The sequence below is a fragment of the Bidens hawaiensis genome, unplaced genomic scaffold (genome assembly GCF_021521415.1).
Source record: "Bidens hawaiensis isolate Kalapana, Puna unplaced genomic scaffold, B.hawaiensis_p1.1 tig00013225_1, whole genome shotgun sequence".
NCBI classification, from domain to species: domain Eukaryota; kingdom Viridiplantae; phylum Streptophyta; class Magnoliopsida; order Asterales; family Asteraceae; genus Bidens; species Bidens hawaiensis.
The window spans coordinates 676,690-685,950 of NW_027492115.1; positions in this window are offsets into that span (position 1 = coordinate 676,690).

Below are 9,261 nucleotides of genomic sequence, written 5' to 3' on the forward strand. Positions count from 1 at the left end.
ACGGGTCAACTACGAATAGTTGGTGAGTTTCACAATTCGAGTAAACCATGATAAATCATTATCAAAATATAATATTATCGATGTAATTATGCTGAGCCCACAAGTGAAACCTCTGACTATCACACACAACCCCGTGGCATACTCCGCCCACGAACCTGCCCCAAACCGCTATGTCTAACATTACATAGCAAAATATATATAACACCCAAAATAGACATGTGCAACTGGCTGGGAAACATCAGCAAATCCATGCCGGACCAGTTGGGTTTGTCGGACCAATAGTACTATCCACACTCTACCGGCTTTCAGTTAATCACTCGTGTTCCGGGGCCTTAGAATGTTAGCAACTCAGACAATTACCATCTTAGTACATTTCCGTACGATTCCCGTACAATAAAATATATATAAATCCACGCAAATCCATGCGTTCAGTATGTACTTAAACATTTCAGTAGTAACATGCTTCCGCCCCGAGAAAATATATAAAAACAATTCAGAAAAAGGGGCTCGTGAAACTCACCTTAGCACATGCAAGCAGGTAACAACAATCATTATCAGTTAACACGTCCAATCTGTAATATGATCCCTACGATCGTTACTATACACTCATTATTAATATAACTTTAACCAAGTTAACCGGTACATCTGGGGACACTGTTAACCCAGCACTGTACACGTTCTGGGGGCAATGTTAACCCATAAACACTTCTCCGGACTCAGATTGTGATATCGTTTAGAGTTCCATGGTCACAACTACTATTAGTCGTTTTTCTCGTTTTGCGTGCCTAGCACGGTTATCCCATTTTACGTTTCAAAAATGAGTTTTGTCACACACGACCCGAAAGTAGCGGTTGGCTGATAATTTAATTAAAGTTGTGAAATTTGAGCTCGGTTTAGACGCCCCGATTGGCCGCGGGACCCGTTTCCGTCTTTGGCGTACCGGAAACTGTTAAATCGGTTAAAAATACCCAAATCATCCGAATTATTTTCGGATGATTTATTTTTACTTGTTTAACTCTATTATATGAAAATAGTTCATTTTTTTAGGGTTTTTATACACCAGTCAGTTCGTTTAGACGAACTTTACCGGTTTGTGCGTTTTAGACTTTTAAAAGTTTGTTTTTATCTTATTTTTAGCACAATTAGTTATCCGTTTAGTCTCGGATCTTGAAATTTTGCACAAATCACTTTTTGACAGTGGGGAATTTTATAAAAATATTTCCAGAATTAATTTTTATATTTAAAATTTATTTATCTATTTTTAAACACCATTTAAACACTAAATATGTCGTAAATACCAAACGACCTTAGAAAAATCCCAAATTTTTCCTGGATGTCCCCTGCCATCCACATAGTCCCTGTAATTTTTCCAGAACCAAAATCTTCTTTTACATGCATTTTCACTAAAACCGAGCTAGAAAACCCTAGAACTCGTTTAACCGAAAAGCCTACTTAGACTTCTCCAACTGACCTAAAATTTTGTGTGTGACTTATACATGTTATAAAAAGCTTATCTGCAATTTTCCAGAATTTTTCATGATATTTAACTATTTTTCACCATTTTTGGCCAAAACCGAGCATTAAATTCACCAAATATTCATCCTTTATCCAAAAATTACCAAATATTCACAGAACTCATATTTTCATGTGTAGATCATCCCTGTAAAATTTCATGACCTAACTCTAAACCTACCACAATCTGTCCAAAAACTCCAAAACCGAACATAAACCAAATATACCTTTCGTTTTCCGCCACTACAAGCTACAAACTCATCTTTCCGCCTTATCTACCACTAAATACAGAACCTATAACCAACATACCACAATACCAAGCAAGTTACACTCACGATCAAGCCTCTTACACTATAGTTTCGGTTATTGTTTCGAAACTAAAGTTTTAACCGTAAAAATTCGTTTTTGGTTCGTTTAACTCCTTTCTTGGACCAAGATCCCTTGTATAACCCGTATACATCACTTGATCATGCAAGAATCGGTTTTCATCTTTGAAACCTCATTTTCTTGCAAATAAACTCAAGAAACGAAGATAGAAACGTGATTAACTCGATTCTTTACCTTGTTTTCTTGCTACAAACTCTCGGTTTTAGATCATCAAGTGGAGAGGAAGATGGAATGTTGAATGTTTGTGTTGAGAAAAAGAAAATAATAAGGATAAGGGGTATTCCCCATCCGATCGGAATAAGTGGGGGGTGGGGTGGGACCCACCTCTCCATTCCTATCCACACATTTGGATTCTCGTAATCCGGATAATGTTTTGGATAATCTGGTTCAGTTCGTTTTTCGGTTAAATGTTTAATTCGGCTTAAAAAGAGGCTAAAACGGTCGTTTTTCGGCTTAAAAATGAAATTTATATAAAACCGATTTAAAAACTTTAAAAACTTAAACCATGACTTTTATTAACTTAAAACATCATATTATTAATTATCGCGCATCTTTTTCGACTTGATCGATCATCTCTTGCTTGGTTTGGTATTGAAGGTTTCGTTTAATGTACCGACGTACCATTAAATCGAAATTCTTTTTCTGTACCGTACTTTACTTATCCCGAAGCATTAATGCTTCGTAACATCACTAAATATTATAGATATCGTCTATAATTGAACCCTCGATTCGTTCGGGTTTCAATAACTATCGATCGATTGATCGCATATTCAATACGATGAATTATATATTCACGTACAATCAATACAGTGAACCATGTATTCTCGTATAATTACGGTGGTAACTCATGTACCCGACATTAAATATAACGTAACTATTGTCTACCGGTTAGGGTATACTTGGTTTCGTCGGAATCGTTACATCTTCCGTTCATCGAGTTCTCCTACAACAATAGCTACCACTCTAGCATTGATGTGGCTCCTTTTCAAGCTCTTTACGGTCGTAAATGTCGTTCCCCGATTTGTTGGAACGAAATCGGTGAAGCTCAAATCACGGGACCCGAATGGTCCAAGAAGCCACCGATGTCATTAATCAAATCCGTAAGAATCTCCTAGCCGCTAGAAATCGTAAGAAGAGTTACGCCGACAAACGGCGAAAACCGATCGAATTTAATGTTGACGATCTTGTCCTTCTAAAAGTATCCCCTTGGAAGGGGGTAATCCGTTTTGGAAAGAAGGGTAAACTAGCTCCTCATTTCGTTGGTCCTTTCAAAATTCTTGAGCGTGTTGGGAAAGTAGTGTATCGACTTGAACTACCGCAAGAACTTGCCGGTGTTCATCCGACATTTCATGTTTCGAATCTTAAAAAGTGCCTAGCCGAGGGTAATCTCCATATACCTCTCGACGAAGTTCATGTTGATAAGTCTATGATTATGGTTGAACGACCCGTTGAGATTTTGGGTCGTAACGAGAAGAAAACCAAGCGTAGTCGTATTCGGTTAGTAAAAGTTCGATGGGAATCACGGCGTGGCGCGGAGTTCACTTGGGAACGAGAAGACACAATGAAGGAGAAGTATCCACACTTGTTTGCATCATCATCGTCATCTTAATTTCGGGACGAAATTTTCTAAAGTAGGGGATACTGTGACATTTCATCAATTTCGTGTCTCGTTTGTATTCGTTTTTGTATTCGTTTATCATGTAAACCGACCCATTTTGTAAACCAAAGCTTATGATATAATCAAAATGATGTATTTTATGTTACAATATTGTTTTACACTTGTTGGGTCTTGAAAACATTCTTTTTGGTCCTTAAAATGACTTAAACCAAACTTTGGGGACTATTATTGCCATTTACCAAAAACTTGTTTGACCATTTCAACCATCACATGCATCTTTACCCTATTTTTATGAACCATACTCTTACCATTATAAAAGCAAGGCTCCATACACCATTTTGGTTGTTCATCTTCTCCAAAATCTCTCTCAAATCCAAGTATTCATCTTCAACATTTTGTTACTTTGATTTCTTATGGTCAACTAACTATAGTCTTTCATTTTAACTTGTTCATCTAATATTACTAACACTTGAATATGGTGGTACAACATATATATAATACACATCCCTTGTTTCCTTTAATTGTTACTTCACCGACTCCGGTTGGTTAAGTTTCGAATGTCAAAAGGCAAGGCTTCATGGAGGACTTCGTGTTCTTGATATATATTTACACACACATAACTTATTATACATATCACTTATGATTAACTTCTAACCCTTTTTAGTTTGTTCATCTTATTTACAAGTTCCATGGTGTGGGTTTGTATAAGACTAACCTCGGTTTACCGAAACTAGTCCAAACCGGAAACCGAACTTTTGTTTACTAGTTTTGTTAAAATAGTTGTTTAAACATGTTTATTGCTAGATTTGAGTTTCAAAAATCATTTTTACAAGTTCTTTGATATTAATCATATGGAATCCATCTATGAACTCGTTGGGAGATGGAAACCGAACTAAACCGAAACTTTTGCTTAAAAGACTTGTAGTTAACTTTTTAGTTGTAAAATTTAAGTTTTCTTCATTTATAAACCAATATACAAGTTCTATGATATTTGGGCATGTAGAAACCATCTATGAACTATTTGTGAGATGGAGACTGAACCAAACCGAACTATACCGACTTTTACTCGCTTAAGATACACAAGTGTGTTTTTAGCTATCAAGACTTGTATATTTCTTTAAAAATAGTTTACAAACTGATTTTAATTATTTTCTTAAGTACTTGGAATTGTTGGATCCAACTTGATCTCATCACATAGTTTGGACCGACAAAACCGAACACTCGCTTAACGTGCGTTGTTAGTTCTAAACAATAGATCTACATACTTGGTTAAGTGTTAGTATATTTTAATGAGTTATCTCGTAACAATTAATATGTTGGAAAGTTGACTTTGGGTTTGACCATTTGTCAAGACCCGAATCGACAACCCGAACACTCGTTAAAAACCCGTTTTAGTATCTTTGTCCCAAAGGAACTTGCATTTTAGCATTTTTCCCACCTTATTACTTAACATTGGTTAAGTAAATATTAAGGTTAGATACATTAACCCGGTTTCGAGCAAACTTACATTTTTAAACGATTGTTATTATAAATTCTTAAATAGTTACATTTTAAACCTTGAACTTTAATTGTTTACTTTTTGCAACAATTATTTTATTTAAAGATCTTCAAGACAACCATTCTAAATCCAAGATTTTATTGTCATTTAGGCCTTGCTCGTTAAACTTCATCCATCCGGTTATTCATCTTTTACCGATCAAGTTTTATACTTGAACGTGAGTAACTTCATACCCCGTTTTCTATCTTTTGTTTTGGGGTGACATTTCATACTTATTCAAATCAAATGCTTTATACTTGAGTCTTAAACCACAAACATTGTTGTATACTTTACTTGAATAATTGCTCGATTTGGTGTTCTATGCTTATTTGACTATATGTTTATCGCTTTTGGATGACGGAACTATAAATCCTAGACCATTTGGCAACCCCTCATGGCAAGGTGTCGTTAACATAATGTAATTTACGATAACTATAAAATCCTAAACTATTTGTCAACCCCTTATAGTTGGGTGTCGCTAACTTGTTAGCGATAACTATTTATCCAAGTTTATAGCTATTATTTATGGTTTTTGTATACTAGTTTTGTGGCTTTTCATACTATATATCTATTGTTCAAACTTAAGAATTGCTCACCAACCTTTGTGTTGACAACTTTATTTTATGAAATGTTACAGGTTTGCATCTAGGTTGATTATGGAGTTCGGTGAAGAAAATGACACAAATACCGTTAGGATATTAGCAAAAATGAACAATATTTGATTTTCTATATTTTGTTGTATTTGACTTATGAATATTTGGTTATGTGACATTTTCGATGTTGTGAAATAAAATGATTTTGTTAAATATTGTCGCTTTAAATAGTGTCATGCGCTTATGGGAAATCGTTACACCTCGGCATGTTCCGCCGCCTTTGGTCGGGGTGTGACAGATTGGTATCAGAGCCATGACAATTAAGATAGGTGGTTAGACGTAACGACCTAGAATTGTTATGCTTAGGGTCCTATACGTGTGTTCATACGTGTTTACTCTATTTTATTGTTCATATCGCATGTTTATTTATGAACTTGTTTAAAATTCACCAATATCCTAAATGTTCACATACACACACTTTCATAGTATTTCCAAGGTATCCTTACCTTAAAACGCAAAAAGTAGATTTTTATTGTGTTTTATGGATTACAAGATTAACTTGGATCCCATTGTTTCAAATCCCTTAAAGGTTGCGTTTATATCGGGTTTGTAGCCATCATATAAAACGAGACATTATAAAATGACCATTTGACAAAAAGATTCCAAGGATCGAATGTGATTTACTTACCTGGGATGGTTGAGTTATAATGCTCGTTTTCTAGGCCATAAACCGTGTTATAAATGTTAATTCTTTAAGTATTCGAATGCGAGCGTTCCATTCGCCATCCTAATTTTTCGGTGTTAAAACAATAGGGCTACGTTGATTTCGTGGACTAGTGTGTTGGCATGACGTTGTATCTCGATTTATTGTGTTATCATTGTTATTTGAGTCTAAAACATGAAAAAGTCGCGGTGGTTACGTACACATGTTTGGACTCCAACGTGGTGTTTTATAAAACCTTTTATTTAGTGTTGGAATATCAAGTCATGGTGATTTCATGCGCGATTCTTCCGACTCTATAAATCTCAAAATCTCAAATTTTCAAGCCTTAACTATCTCAAAAAAAAATCATTTACGTTTTGTTTACGGTTTTGTTATTTATAAACAAAGTTTTATATTTTATCTAACACTAACATCTTCTCCATTCTAACTCTAGGATTCACAAATCAAAAATCGAAATCTCATTTTATTTTATACACCTTTATATTCATTTCCTTTTATCCAAAACTTATCCCATTTTCTTTATAAATGTTAGCATGCCTCCGCTAAGACGCCAACCGCGATATGACTCCACCCGACGTATGGCCGCTCTCGTCGCCAAGCAAATGGTCGCGGTGATTCCCGAACTTATGACCCAAATACAAGCAAACCAACCCGCACCCGTTGTTGCACCTATTGAACCCAAACCCGCATCCTACCTACTTAAACAATTTACTAGTGCCAACCCGTCCGAATTCTTTGGAACCAACTGTGCGACTACCTTGTTGCAATGGTTCGAATTTGTGGAGAATGTGTTTTTACACAGCGAATGCCCCGAAGCGAAAAAGACAAACTTTGCTTCAAGCATGTTTAGGGGAACCGCCCTAACATGGTGGGGTAGTGTTATGCACCTCCAAGGTACGGATGTGGCCATATCTCTTCCATGGGTCGAGCTCAAGACACTTATGAAGAAGAAATTATGTCCCAAACACGAGCTCCAAAAGCTTGAGGAAGAATTTTTGAACCTAAAACAAGAAAGTGGTGATAACGCCGCTTACTCGCTCCGTTTCCACGAGCTAAGTGTTCTTGTACCTCACTTGGTTACCCCACCCGAACGTGAAATTGACAAATATATTGGGGGTTTACCGATGAAAATCCGGGACTCGGTCCTGAGTAGCAAACCCGCGAACCTTGATGAAGCCATCACGTTAGCCGGTTGGCTATCGGAAAATCACGTGAAGGGGGGTACCCTAACCCTCAAGAAAGAAAGTGATAAAGACAAGCCCGAGCCCGCACCGCAAGCCAAGGTTGAATCCGCACCACAAGCCATAAACTACTCAAACTCCTCCCGACACAACAATAACAACAACAACAAGAAACCCAAAAACAACTACCGATCAAGTTTTATACTTGAACGTGAGTAACTTCATACCCCGTTTTCTATCTTTTGTTTTGGGGTGACATTTCATACTTATTCAAATCAAATGCTTTATACTTGAGTCTTAAACCACAAACATTGTTGTATACTTTACTTGAATAATTGCTCGATTTGGTGTTCTATGCTTATATGCCTATGTGTTTATCGCTTTCGGTTGGTGGAATCTATAAATCCTAGACTACTTGACATCCCCATGTAGCAAGGTGTCGTTAACGTAATGCAATTAACGATATTCTATTAAATCCTAGACTACTTGGCAATCCCTTGTAGCTAGGTGGCGCTAACGTAATTCTATTAGCGATTATCAATTTATCCAAGTTTATAGCTATTATTTATGGTTTTGTATACTAGTTTTGTGGCTTTTCATACTATATATCTATTGTTCAAACTTATGAATTGCTCACCAACCTTTGTGTTGACAACTTTATTTTATGAAATGTTACAGGTTTGCATCTAGGTTGATTATGGAGTTCGATAAAGAAAATGACACAAATACCTTTAGGATATTAGCAAAAATGAACAATATTCGATTTGCTATATTTTGCTATATTTTGTTGTATTTGACTTATGAATATTTGGTTATGTGACATTTTCGATGTTGTGAAATGAAATGAGTGTGTTAAATATTGTCGCTCTAAATAGTGTCATGCGCTTATGGGAAATTGTTACACCTCGGCTTGTTCCGCCGCCTTTGGTCGGGGTGTGACATGTAGTGGTTCGGCTTGATCGTAGTGTCACTCGGGAGTTGACCCGCATTCTTCTGCAATTTTGCCATGTCTGCTGCGAGCTGACCAATCTGCTTTGACATTGTCTCTGCTGATTTATCCCGTAACTCAAACTGTTGCTTCATTTCAACCTTATGATTTGTCATAATCTTCATCAATGCATCCAACTTTGAGTGCACCGACTCATCCGCATTTCCCGAGGACCCTTTATGCTGGTCCTGACTACGTGATGAATTTTCACCCCGGTTACCGTCTCTTTTATACCCCCGATTCTGATTATACGAACCCTGCTGATAACCGCCCTGGCGGAAATTTCCAGGCGATCTGTTCTGGTTCGATCCCTGAAAGCTCAGGTTTAACTGTGTAGACACGTTCCCGTAACGAAAGTTCGGGTGATTCCTTAAGCCCGGGTGATAAGTGTTTGAATTAAACCCTTGGCCCTTGGAACCTCGTAAGCATAGTTAACCTCCTCGGGCTCGCCCTCCTCGTCGTCATAAAATTCAGGGCAATTTTTTGACTTATTCCCGAGTTCACCACATTCCTCACAAACCGGGAATTTCACCCCAACTTTACCAACCTCCTTCCTTTTACCCTTTTGGTACCCGGCCAGTTAGCGTTCCAATTCAACAATACTCTCGGATTAACTCGTGACTTGACTTTACTGATCTGAAAGAAGTCTGGTGTCTTCATCTTTCTGCTTCTGCCTCTGCCTTAGAGTCTTCACACATAAACTCCAAAGAATCCCTGTTAT